Source organism: Carassius gibelio, chromosome A19 (assembly GCF_023724105.1).
Source record: "Carassius gibelio isolate Cgi1373 ecotype wild population from Czech Republic chromosome A19, carGib1.2-hapl.c, whole genome shotgun sequence".
NCBI lineage: Eukaryota > Metazoa > Chordata > Actinopteri > Cypriniformes > Cyprinidae > Carassius > Carassius gibelio.
In genome coordinates this window covers 8794128-8808515 of record NC_068389.1, presented here as the reverse complement: position 1 = coordinate 8808515, position 14388 = coordinate 8794128, and positions in this window count along the sequence as shown.

Here is a 14388-nt window from a genome sequence, read left to right as displayed (position 1 = left end):
TCAGATGTTTTTGAACTGTTTGTGTGAAAATGAAATATTTGTTGGTGCCTATCTGAAATCACCGCCTCCGATCAGCGCGTACAGTGTCGAGCTCAAAACAAACGAATTTATTCTTGTTTAAGAGCTTTTTTAAATAAAATATTACCACAAATGCACACAATAAACCCATTGTAACACAACAAGAGCTAAATGCAGGTGTTTGTGACCTGTTTAAGTGTGCAAGACTATTTGAAAGCGCGACTGGCAGAATAACATATCTCTCGAGCTGCAGGTTTCTGCCTTTCGTCGTACGAACGAACACATCACGGACAAGATTATTTCAAAACACATAATAGCTTGGCGACTATAAACGAAAACAGCCACGTGAACATAAACTGGATCTACTGGATTTGAATATTAAAGTGACCACATTTACCACTTGCTTCTGTCTTCAATTTTAATCTATATAAAAAAGGAAACTCATTCGACTTGGCTGCTTTTTTAATGTGTGCGTATTTATTTATTTATTTATCTTTTTATACATTTTGTATAATTTCATAGTTTGTGTATTACAATTATAAAAACAAAAATAAAATTAGCCACTCACATAGAAATAGCTTAGGCCTTAACCTTTTTCTGACAGTTTTAGGGATTTTTAAAAATCCTAAAAAAACCTTATTTGTGCTGCAAATAATAATTTCAAACTCATTTGATACTGACCTATGACATCCTGTGACATTATATTTATTTTAATTTACATAATCTCATGGATGTAACAGTAAATCTGTTCAGCTCACAGATCAATACTAAGCTGTAATGCAAGCAGAACTTTCACAAATGCTTATGAGTCATTTAAGGATTTGATAACACTGTAAAATAATGTCTAATGTGTTAACATTAGCAAATTCATTGATAACACTTTATAATAACTGCACTCATTATTAAATAGTCAGTTCATGCTTTATAAAGCCTTGTCCCAATATTAATAGTCAGTAGTAAGCAGTTTATAAATACAGCTATAAATAGCTTGTCCTTGGTTTATAAGCACATTTATTAAAAATGAGAGTAAGTTATCTTCCTATGAAAAATAAAAGATAAAAATAAACAAACAACAACACAGATTGATACAGAACTCAGAAATTTTATTGTGGATTTATGATAAAGCCTGCAAATGAATTCATACTCCTACTCATACTACTCCATACTCCTTTTTCAACATTATGCCTATATACTGAGATGTTAAATTGTGAATGGGTTTAGGATAGCTTAAATGGTGTTGCCATAGAGATTTATTAAAGTAACATAAAAAATACAATAGTTATTTTACTATATCTTTAAAATTTTTCATGCTAACTCTTCATAATTTTTTATATAAGTAGAAGTCCTCATTTGAAGGAAGCACAGTAAGTTTCATAGCTTTATCATTTTCAAGAGCCAGCATAAAATTAAAACTATCATAACTTATAAATCAAGCTTGCAATTCTTAGTACCTATAATGGCCACCAGAGGGAGCTATAGGATTACTTTTTTAATAATTATTGGAGAAACGAGTATGATTTAAATAATTTATAGAAATCTTTCAAATAAAATAATATGTATTTTAGGAATTTTACTGATAAAATGACCCTCACTTAATTAGAATAACAAGCTGAAGTATTGTGAACTGTATATTAAGAATAATTCTTAATAGGCTTTATGGACAGATATGTTTTAAGTGACTCTTGAAGGTTCAGCACCACATCCTCTTTTACCACTGTTTAAAGAATTAATCTTACAGAACAGGTGCGAATGAATTTTGGATAGCTTGAATGGTTTTGTCGTGGTGATTTTTTGAAATAATAGTAAAAAAGGAACCAGTAAAAAAAAGTGCAGCTTCTAAACACTTCAAAAAAATGTACACATAGAAGACAAGTCATTCTGAGGAAATATGCATAGTTTCATGACTATACAACATTATATGGATGACAGAAAATTAAAAAACATACATCTGATGTCACTCTGTCCCTCTGTCACTGTGTGTGTGTGTTTGTGTGTGTTTTAAGTGAATTAGGTGTGAAACTATCAGTGAGCATTTAGTCTCCAGCGCCAACATTTTACAGAACTGCCACTTTCCTGGAGTCTCAGAATTACAATGTGTCAGGTTCTGAGAGATCTAAGATTCCAAAAAAATATTTAATTAGAATACCATGAAGTATTGTGAAATACTATATATTAAGACTTTATATATAGGCTTAATGAACAGATTAGACTGACTCGTGAAGGACCAGCACCACCTCCTCTTGTTTGATGGTTTGAGGAATATATCTTCCAGAATCCGGGATTAAGATTTAGGAGCTCATTTTTATTCCACCTCCTTTCCTGAAAGTCTGTCTTGCAGAATTGACTAAAAATTAATCTTCACATTAATTCCTAATTCTTTTGCAATTCTTTTGTCAGTTCTTCTTGACCTGTTTTTCTCTTCCAGCTTTCCTGGACTATTGTATAGCACTCATAAATGATTAAATAAAAAATAATGGTAGTTATTAAGATTGATATGGTTTGGAATTGGTAAAATGTGCTTGGAAAAAAATCACAATAAAACAATGTTTTAATGTTTAAGTTTGGAATATTAACTGACATGAATGAATGCTATATAAATATTATTCATGTTAACATAATGTTTATAAATGAAATCTTATTGTAAAGTGTTACTAAAGTTATATATATATATATATATATATATATATTGTTCTGTGAATGTGATTTTAAAGTCTAGATGATTCGGATTAACCCTTTAACTGCCATATCAAGTTCAAGTTCAAGTTCAAGTTCAATTTATTTGTATAGCGCATTTACAACAGCCTCCTGGCTGACCAAAGTGCTTTAACATAAGAGCAAGAATATTACACATACATAAAAATAGACCAGACAAAAAATTTAAAACCACCCATTTCAAAATGTAGCATAACACAGTAGTCAGTACACTAAGGAAAATAAAAAAGTTTTTAGCAAAGATTTAAAAATAGACAAGGAAGGGGCCAGTCTGATCTCTAAAGGCAGGGTATTCCAGAGTCGTGGCCCAGCCACTGCAAATGCACGCTCCCCTCTACGCTCCCCTCTATCCTTTAAAACCTCACTGCCAGAGGGATATTGTGAATGCATGTGCCCGCTGGGCACAGTTTACCTGATGCCACCGGGGTGGTGATGGCATTGGTGGCTTGAGCCCGCCATCGCTGCTTGCAGCTATATTTATTATTAGGGCTCAAGCCCGAAGGGGCGAAGAGCCCTATTGTTCTTCTAAGGATTATTCTTGTTAGGGCTCAAGCCCGAAGGGGCGAAGAGCCCTATTGTTCTTCTAAGGATTATTCTTGTTATTATTATTTTTATTTTTTATTAAACCTTCCGGGGTGTTTTGGGGGCCTTAACATGCTCAAAAACTCTTGAAAATTGGCACACACATTGGAATCTGCGGCCATCAGGACGCCGCAGAGGCTGGGACCCGGGCGTGGCACAGGGGCTCTACAGCGCCCCCTGGAAGACAGTCAGAATTCTTGAACCATAGCTCACACACACTTGCATGTATTTATATCAAACTCGGTACACTTATAGATCTCATTGAGCCGAACAACTTTCACACTTTATGTCATAGGCTCCGCCCAACAGGAAGTCAGCTATTCAGGGCTGTTTAAAAAAAGCATGCTCTGGAATTTGAAATACTCCTCTGAGGTTTTCAACCCGTTCGCCACGAAACTCGGTGAACATGATCTCAAGACATTGAGGATGAAAAATTGCGAGGGGATTTTTGATATCTCGAACGGTTTGCCCGTGGCGAGGCATGGAACTTATGGCGAGAAATGAGAAACAGGAAATGTCTAATAACATCCACATACATTTCCTGAATTTGATCAAACTTCATGGGTTTGTTCGTTGTATGATACCGATTGTATATATGTGGCTATTAAGAGTCAACGTTATAGCGCCACCAACTGGCAGCAGGAAGTGTGTCATTTTCCAAATGCTTTGAATTCAGCATCTTATTTTTACTCGATTTACTTAAAACTTCATCAGAATAATGACAAAACACGGCCGATGTAAATCTGTTGTGGGGATATTGATATCTGATATAGTGTTGCCATGGCAACGTGTCAAACTTGAATGTTCTGTTATGGTGAGTTTGAGGCAGACAACAAGCTCAGATTTACATGAAACTCAAAACACATATCAGTATTAGTGATAGCTAGACAATGGCAAAAGCTTTTAAAAGGGCGTGAAGGAGGCACTCTATAGCGCCACCTTTTGTCAAAAGTGGGGGGGTTAGTTTTAGCTACAGACACCAAACTTGGTACATAAATTGTTCTTTTCAAGACGGACAACTTTCTAATTCACAGTCATCAGCTACGATCAACAGGAAGTCGGCTATTTTGATTTGAATGTGTATTTTTGAGATTTTACAGTTGTGAATTAATGAATACTCCTCACAGGGGAAGTACACTATACACACCAAACGTTGTCTACATGAAGAAAAAACATCGAGGAACTTAAATTGCGAACAGATTTTGGTTAGCTTGAACGGTTTTGTCGTGGTGATTTTTTGAAATGACAGTAAAAAGTGAAACATTAATCGTCTTGTATTTTTAAATTGCAGCTTCCAAACCTTTAAAAAACATTTTTAATTTAGAAAACCAGTGATTCTGAGGAAATATGCATAGTTTCATGACTTTACAGCACTGTATGATTAAAAGAAAATTAAAAAACTGTCAGACATCTGATCTCACTCTGTCACTCTGTGTGCTGACTCTGTGTGTGTGTGTGAGTGTGAGTGGGGGAGGGGTGTGAGCTGAGTGGCAGACAGACAGAGAGAGAGAGAGAGAGAGAGAGAGAGACTTAAACATCTCTTTAATCACCAGAAAAAAAACTGTATTTTAAATAGTTATTTTTTTGTTGTTGTTGCTAATTGTGCTGTTATCATTACATCTTAAGAAATATCTTAGGCCTTATCCTTTTCTGACAGTTTCAGGGATTAAAAAAAATCCTAAAAAACCTTATTTGTGCTGCAAATAATAATTTCAAACTCATTTGATACTGACCTCTGTCACCCTGTGACATGACATTTATTTGAATTTACATAATCTCAAGGATGTAACAGTAAAACTGTTCAGCTCACAGATGAAGACTAAGCTTTAATGCAAGCAGAACTATTTCACAAATGCTTATAGGTTAATGAAATCACAACAAAACACTTTTAAATTATTTAAGGATTTGGTAACACTTTAAAATAATGTCTCAATTGTTAACATTAGTAAATGCATTGGTAACACTTCATAATAGCTGCAATTCTTAGCTAAGCATTAGTAAATAGTCAGTTCATGCTTTATATAGCCTTCTCCCAAAATTAATATTTTAGTAAGCATTTTATAAATACAGCTATAATTAAATTGTTCATGGTTTATATGCACATTTATTTTGAGGAGATTAAAGGCTGTAATCTCCCTAAAAAAAATGTAAAATAAAAAATAAAATAAATAAAATAAACAAACACAGAACTCATAAATATTTATTTCAAGATGCAATAAAAGAAAACTGTACACTTGAATTTATTTATATATATATATATATATATATATATATATATATATATATATATATATATATATATATATATATATACACACACACAATTGCATAAGTTTATATTTAAAAATGTTTAGCAAGTGTACAGCTAATAATAATAATAATGCATTTTATTTAGTTTTAGCTACAGACACCAAACTCGGTACTTAAATTGTTCTTATCAAGACGGACAACTTTCTAATTCACAGTCATAAGCTACGATCAACAGGAAGTCAGCTATTTTGATTTGAATGTGTATTTTTGAGATTTTACAGTTGTGAATTAATGCATACTCCTCACATGGGAAGTACACTATACACACCAAACTTTGACTACATGAAGAAATAACATCGAGGAACTTAAATTGCGAACGGATTTTGGTTAGCTTGAACGGTTTTGACGTGGTGATTTTTTGAAATGACAGTAAGAAGGGGAAACATTAATTGTATTGTATGTCTAAATTGCAGCTTCCAAACACTTCAAGGCATGTTTTCATACAGAGATCAAATCATTATGAGGAAATATGCATAGTTTCATGACTTTACAACACTGTATGGATAAAAGAAAAGAAAAAACTGTCAGACTTCTCAACTGACATGATCTCACTCTGGCCACTCCGTCTGTGTGAGGAAAGGGAGGGGGAGAGGGAGGGGGAGTGTGAGTGTGAGGGGGTTGGTGACTGTGAATCTTTGGTGACTGACAGTGTGTGTGGATTGTAGGGAGGGGCTGTCTGGCAGAGAGAGAGAGAGAGAGAGAGAGAGAGACCTAATCATTCCTTTAATAATCAGGAAAAAAAAATCTATATTTTAAATTGTTATTGTTTTTGTTGTTGCTAATGGTGGTGTTTTTTTCCTTTCATTACAGGTTAAGAAATCTCTTAGGCCTTATCCTTTTCTGACAGTTTTTGGGATTTAAAAACATCCTAAGAAGCCTTATTTGTGCTGCAAATTATAATTTCAAACTCATTTGATACTGACCTATGACAACCTGTGACGTGACATGACATTTATTAATCTCATGGATGTAACAGTAAAACTCTTCAACTGACAGATTAAGCTGCAATGCAAGCAAAACTATTTCACAAATGCTTATAGGTCATTAAAATCATTACAAAACACTAATAAATTATTAAAGGGTTTGGTAACACTGTATAATAATGTCTAATTTGTTAACATTAGTAAATGCATTGGTAACACTTTATAATAACTGCACTCATTAGCTAAGCATTAGTAAATAGTTCATGATTATAAAGCCTTTTCCCTTAATAATAGTCATTATTAAGCAGGAATACATCTCTAATTACATTGTTCTTGGTTTAAAAGCACATATATTACAAAGGAGATTAAAGTTTCAGTTGTCTTATAAAATAAATCAATAAACACAACCCAGTTTGATTCAGAATTCAGAAATATTTATTTCAAGATGCAATAAAAGGAAACTGTACACTTGAAAAGGTTTTGAGCGATTCTTGAAGGACTAGCATCACCTTCACTTGTACGATGGTTTGAGGAATATATCTTCCAGATAGTACCGCCGCTCCCTATATGCAGAGTATGCAGTCTTCGTAGAGCACCAACTCCCAGAGGGGGCACCAGTTGCTCAAAAAAAACAAAACAAATATGCGCCATTCTCCCATCCGCGTTCGCGACCACTCAATAGCATTTGAGAAGAAAGACTTGTAGTCACAAAACAATTGTAATGTGTTCATATAGGTGTCAGCTACAATGCACACCTTATACATTTTTTATACATTTTAAAATAAAGTGTTACTAAAGTTATATATATTGTTCTGTGTATGTGATTTCAAAGTCTAGATTGGTCGGATTAACCCTTTAACTGCCACATCCCTTAAAACTTGATTGTCAGAGGGTTACTGTAAATGCTTATGCCCGCTGGGCACAGTTTTCCCGATGCCACCAGGGTGGCGTTGCACTGATGGCTTGAGCCCGACATCGCTGCTTGCAGCTATATTTAGGGCTCAAGCCCAAAGGGCGAGAGGCCTATTGTTTTCCTTAGGATTATTTTTTATTATTATTATTATTATTAGGGCTCAAGCCCAAAGGGCGAGAGGCCTATTGTTTTCCTTAGGATTATTTTTTATTATTATTATTATTATTATTATTATTATTATTATTATTATTATTATTTTTTTCCAACGTCTCGGGGGCTTTTGGGGCCCTTAACGTGCTTAAAAAGTCTTGAAAATTGGCACACAGATTGGAACCTGCGGCCATTAGGGCCGGGCAGAGACTGATACACGGGCGTGGCACAGGGGCTCTACAGCGCCCCCTGGAATATGGAGGGCCATATATCATACATTCTTGCTCGTAGACGTATGAAACTCGGTACACATATAAATCGCATCAATCCAAACAACTTTTGTATTGCATATCATAGGCTCCGCCCAACAGGAAGTTGGCTATTTAGGGTTTAGTATTCAAATTTTTCGTCAAAGTTGTGGGGGCTTTTGGGGTCCTTAACATACTCAAAAACTCTTGAAAATTTGCGCACACTTTGGAATCTGTGGCCTTTAGGAGCCTGCAGAGGCTGGGACCCGGGCGTGGCACAGGGGCTCTACGGCGCCCCCTGGAACACAGTCAGAAATGTTGATGTATAGCTCACACATACTTGCACATATTCATATGAAACTCAGTACACATATAGATCTCATCGTGCCGAACAACTTTCGTATTGCATGTCATAGGCTCCGCCCATCAGGAAGTCAGCTATTTAGAGTTATGTAAAAAGCGCATGCTCTGGAATTTGAAATACTTGTCATAGGTTTTTTTCTCGATTGCCGCCAAACTCGGTCAACATGATCTCAAGACACTGGGGATGAAAAATTGCCAGGGGATTTTTGATATCTCGAACGGTTTGCTCGTGGCGAGGCGTTGAAATTATGGCGAGAAATGAGAAACAGGAAGTGTCTAATACCGTCCACATACATTTCCTGATTTTAATCAAACTTCATCAGATTATTCGTTGTATGATGTCGATCGCATATATGTGACTATTAGGAGTCAAAGTTATAGCGCCACCAACTGGCAGAAGGAAGTGTGTCATTTTCAAAATGATTTGAATTCAGCATCTTATTATTACTCGATTTGCTTCAAACTTCATCAGAATAATGTTAAAACACAGCCGATATAAATCTGCAAGGGGGATATTGATATCTAAAAAATTGTTGGCGTGGCAACATGTCAAACTGGAATACTTCTCAGGTGATTTTGAGGCAAATAACATACTTAGAATTTCACAAAACTCTGAACACACATCAGTATTTCTGATAGGAACTTAAATTGTGAATGGATTTTGGATAGCTTGAATGGTTTTGCCGTGGTGATTTTTTTAAATGACCTTACAAAGGGAATCATTATTGTATTTTTAAATTGCAGCTTCCAAACACGTCAAAGAAGTTTTTCATACAGATGAAAAAGTCATTCTGAGGAAATATGCATAGTTTAACGACTTTACAACACTGTATGGATAACAGAAAATTAAAAAACTGTCAGACATCTCATCTCACTCTGTCCCTCTGTTTGAGTGTATGTGCTTAGACTTCCATTGTCTGAGAGAAATAGCGCCCCTACAGGTTCAATTCCCGAACTTTTACTTTCACTTTTAAATCGGTTAAAAATACAAATAAATACTTAGATTTAATTCACACTGACAAGCTAAACCAACATATCTGATTATTACCGGTTCAGGGCTCATGGATAAATTATTTCTGGCCAGAGATATGTGAGAAATAGGAGAGATGAATCACCGCTGTGATCACGAGCGTCTGGAGTAAAGAGCTCAGAGAAAACGAATTTATTCCTGTTTTAAAGCTTTTAAAAATAAATTATTACAGCGATATCACACAATCAACCAATTAGAACACACCAAGAGCTAAATTCAGATGTTTTTGAACTGTTTGTGTGAAAATGAAATATTTGTGGCTGCCTATCTGAAATCACCGCTCCGATCAGCGCGTACAGTGTCGAGCTCAAAACAAACGAATTTATTCTTGTTTAAGAGCTTTTTTAAATAAAATATTACCACAAATGCACACAATAAACCCATTGTAACACTACAAGAGCTAAATGCAGGTGTTTGTGACCCGTTTAAGTGTGCAAGACTATTTGAAAGCGCGACTGGCAGAATAACATATCTCTTGAGCTGCAGGTTTCTGTCTTTCGTCGTACGAACGAACACATCACGGACAAGATTATTTCAAAATACATAATAGCTTGGCTAATATAAACGAAAACAGCCACGTGAACATAAACTGGATCTACTGGATTTGAATATTAAAGTGACCACATTTACCACTTGCTTCTGTCTTCAATTTTAATCTATATAAAAAAGGAAACTCATTCGACTTGGCTGCTTTTTTAATGTGTGCGTATTTATTTATTTACCTTTTTATACATTTTGTATAATTTCATAGTTTGTGTATTACAATTATAAAAACAAAAATAAAATTAGCCACTCACATAGAAATAGCTTAGGCCTTAACCTTTTTCTGACAGTTTTAGGGATTTTTAAAAATCCTAAAAAAAACTTATTTGTGCTGCAAATAATAATTTCAAACTCATTTGATACTGACCTATGACATCCTGTGACATTATATTTATTTGAATTTACATAATCTCATAGATGTAACAGTAAATCTGTTCAGCTCACAGATCAATACTAAGCTGTAATGCAAGCAGAACTTTCACAAATGCTTATGAGTCATTTAAGGATTTGATAACACTGTAAAATAATGTCTAATTTGTTAACATTAGCAAATTCATTGATAACACTTTATAATAACTGCACTCATTAGTAAATAGTCAGTTCATGCTTTATAAAGCCTTGTCCCAATATTAATAGTCAGTAGTAAGCAGTTTATAAATACAGCTATAAATAGCTTGTCCTTGGTTTATAAGCACATTTATTAAAAAGGAGAGTAAAGGGTCAGTTATCTTCCTATGAAAAATAAAAGATAAAAATAAACAAACAACAACAACACAGATTGATACAGAACTCAGAAATTTTATTGTGGATTTATGATAAAATCAGCCTGTAAATGAATTCATACTCCTCCTCATACTACTCCATACTCCTTTTTCAACATGATGCCAATATACTGAGATGTTAAATTGTGAATGGGTTTAGGATAGCTTAAATGGTGTTGCCATAGAGATTTATTAAAGTAACATAAAAAATACAATAGTTATTTTACTATATCTTTAAAATTTTTCATTCTAACTCTTCATAATTTTTTATATAAGTAGAAGTCCTCATTTGAAGGAAGCACAGTAAGTTAAGAGCCAGCATAAAATTAAAACTATCATAACTTATAAATCAAGCTTGCAATTCTTAGTACCTATAATGGCCACCAGAGGGAGCTATAGGATTACTTTTAAATAATTATTGGAGAAACGAGTATGATTTAAATAATTTATAGAAATCTTTCAAATAAAATAATATGTATTTTAGGAATTTTACTGATAAAATGACCCTCACTTAATTAGAATAACAAGCTGAAGTATTGTGAACTGTATATTAAGAATAATTCTTTATAGGCTTTATGGACAGATACGTTTTAAGTGACTCTTGAAGGTTCAGCACCACATCCTCTTTTACCACTGTTTAAAGAATTAATCTTACAGAACAGGTGTGAATGAATTTTGGATAGCTTGAATGGTTTTGTCGTGGTGATTTTTTGAAATAATAGTAAAAAAGGAACCAGTAAAAAAAAGTGCAGCTTCTAAACACTTCAAAAAAATGTACACATAGAAGACAAGTCATTCTGAGGAAATATGCATAGTTTCATGACTATACAACATTATATGGATGACAGAAAATTAAAAAACATACATCTGATGTCACTCTGTCCCTCTGTCACTGTGTGTGTGTGTTTGTGTGTGTTTTAAGTGAATTAGGTGTGAAACTATCAGTGAGCATTTAGTCTCCAGCGCCAACATTTTACAGAACTGCCACTTTCCTGGAGTCTCAGAATTACAATGTGTCAGGTTCTGAGAGATCTAAGATTCCAAAAAAATATTTAATTAGAATACCATGAAGTATTGTGAAATACTATATATTAAGACTTTATATATAGGCTTAATGAACAGATTAGACTGACTCGTGAAGGACCAGCACCACCTCCTCTTGTTTGATGGTTTGAGGAATATATCTTCCAGAATCCGGGATTAAGATTTAGGAGCTCATTTTTATTCCACCTCCTTTCCTGAAAGTCTGTCTTGCAGAATTGACTAAAAATTAATCTTCACATTAATTCCTAATTCTTTTGCAATTCTTTTGTCAGTTCTTCTTGACCTGTTTTTCTCTTCCAGCTTTCCTGGACTATTGTATAGCACTCATAAATGATTAAATAAAAAATAATGGTAGTTATTAAGATTGATATGGTTTGGAATTGGTAAAATGTGCTTGGAAAAAAATCACAATAAAACAATGTTTTAATGTTTAAGTTTGGAATATTAACTGACATGAATGAATGCTATATAAATATTGTTCATGTTAACATAATGTTTATAAATGAAATCTTATTGTAAAGTGTTACTAAAGTTATATATATATATATATATATATATATATATATTGTTCTGTGAATGTGATTTTAAAGTCTAGATGATTCGGATTAACCCCTTAACTGCCATATCAAGTTCAAGTTCAAGTTCAATTTATTTGTATAGCGCATTTACAACAGCCTCCTGGCTGACCAAAGTGCTTTAACATAAGAGCAAGAATATTACACATACATAAAAATAGACCAGACAAAAAATTTAAAACCACCCATTTCAAAATGTAGCATAACACAGTAGTCAGTACACTAAGGAAAATAAAAAAGTTTTTAGCAAAGATTTAAAAATAGACAAGGAAGGGGCCAGTCTGATCTCTAAAGGCAGGGTATTCCAGAGTCGTGGCCCAGCCACTGCAAATGCACACTCCCCTCTACGCTCCCCTCTATCCTTTAAAACCTCACTGCCAGAGGGATATTGTGAATGCATGTGCCCGCTGGGCACAGTTTACCTGATGCCACCGGGGTGGTGATGGCATTGGTGGCTTGAGCCCGCCATCGCTGCTTGCAGCTATATTTATTATTATTTTTTTTTTTTTCCAACGTCTCGGGGGCTTTTGGGGCCCTTAACGTGCTTAAAAAGTCTTGAAAATTGGCACACAGATTGGAACCTGCGGCCATTAGGGCCGGGCAGAGACTGATACACGGGCGTGGCACAGGGGCTCTACAGCGCCCCCTGGAATATGGAGGGCCATATATCATACATTCTTGCTCGTAGACGTATGAAACTCGGTACACATATAAATCTCATCAATCCAAACAACTTTTGTATTGCATATCATAGGCTCCGCCCAACAGGAAGTTGGCTATTTAGGGTTTAGTATTCAAAATTTTCGTCAAAGTTGTGGGGGCTTTGGGGGTCCTTAACATACTCAAAAACTCTTGAAAATTTGCGCACACTTTGGAATCTGTGGCCTTTAGGAGCCTGCAGAGGCTGGGACCCGGGCGTGGCACAGGGGCTCTATGGCGCCCCCTGGAACACAGTCATAAATGTTGATGTATAGCTCACACATACTTGCACATATTCATATGAAACTCAGTACACATATAGATCTCATCGTGCCGAACAACTTTCATATTGCATGTCATAGGCTCCACCCAACAGGAAGTCAGCTATTTAGAGTTATGTAAAAAGCGCATGCTCTGGAATTTGAAATACTTGTCATAGGTTTTTTTCTCGATTGCCGCCAAACTCTGTCAACATGATCTCAAGACACTGGGGATGAAAAATTGCCAGGGGATTTTTGATATCTCGAACGGTTTGCTCGTGGCGAGGCGTTGAAATTATGGCGAGAAATGAGAAACAGGAAGTGTCTAATACCATCCACATACAGTTCCTGATTTTAATCAAACTTCATCAGATTATTCGTTGTATGATGTCGATCGCATATATGTGACTATTAGGAGTCAAAGTTATAGCGCCACCAACTGGCAGAAGGAAGTGTGTCATTTTCAAAATGATTTGAATTCAGCATCTTATTATTACTCGATTTGCTTCAAACTTCATCAGAATAATGTTAAAACACAGCCGATATAAATCTGCAAGGGGGATATTGATATCTAAAAAATTGTTGGCGTGGCAACATGTCAAACTGGAATACTTCTCAGGTGATTTTGAGGCAAATACCATACTTAGAATTTCACAAAACTCTGAACACACATCAGTATTTCTGATAGGAACTTAAATTGTGAATGGATTTTGGATAGCTTGAATGGTTTTGCCGTGGTGATTTTTTGAAATTACCTTACAAAGGGAATCATTATTGTATTTTTAAAATGCAGCTTCCAAACACGTCAAAGAATTTTTTCATACAGATGAAAAAGTCATTCTGAGGAAATATGCATAGTTTCAAGACTTTACAACACTTTATGGATAACAGAAAATTAAAAAACTGTCAGACATCTCATCTCACTCTGTCCCTCTGTTTGAGTATGTGTGCTTCAGACTTCCATTGTCTGAGAGAAATTGCGCCCCTACAGGTGCAATTACCGGACTTTTACTTTCACTTTTAAATCGGTTAAAAATACAAATAAATACTTAGATTTAATTCACACTGACAAGCTAAACCAACATATCTGATTATTACCGGTTCAGGGCTCATGGATAAATTATTTCTGGCCAGAGATACGTGAGAAATAGGAGAGATGAATCACCGCTGTGATCACGAGAGTCTGGAGTAAAGAGCTCAGAAAAAACTAATTTATTCCTGTTTTATAGCTTTTAAAAATAAATTATTACAGCGATA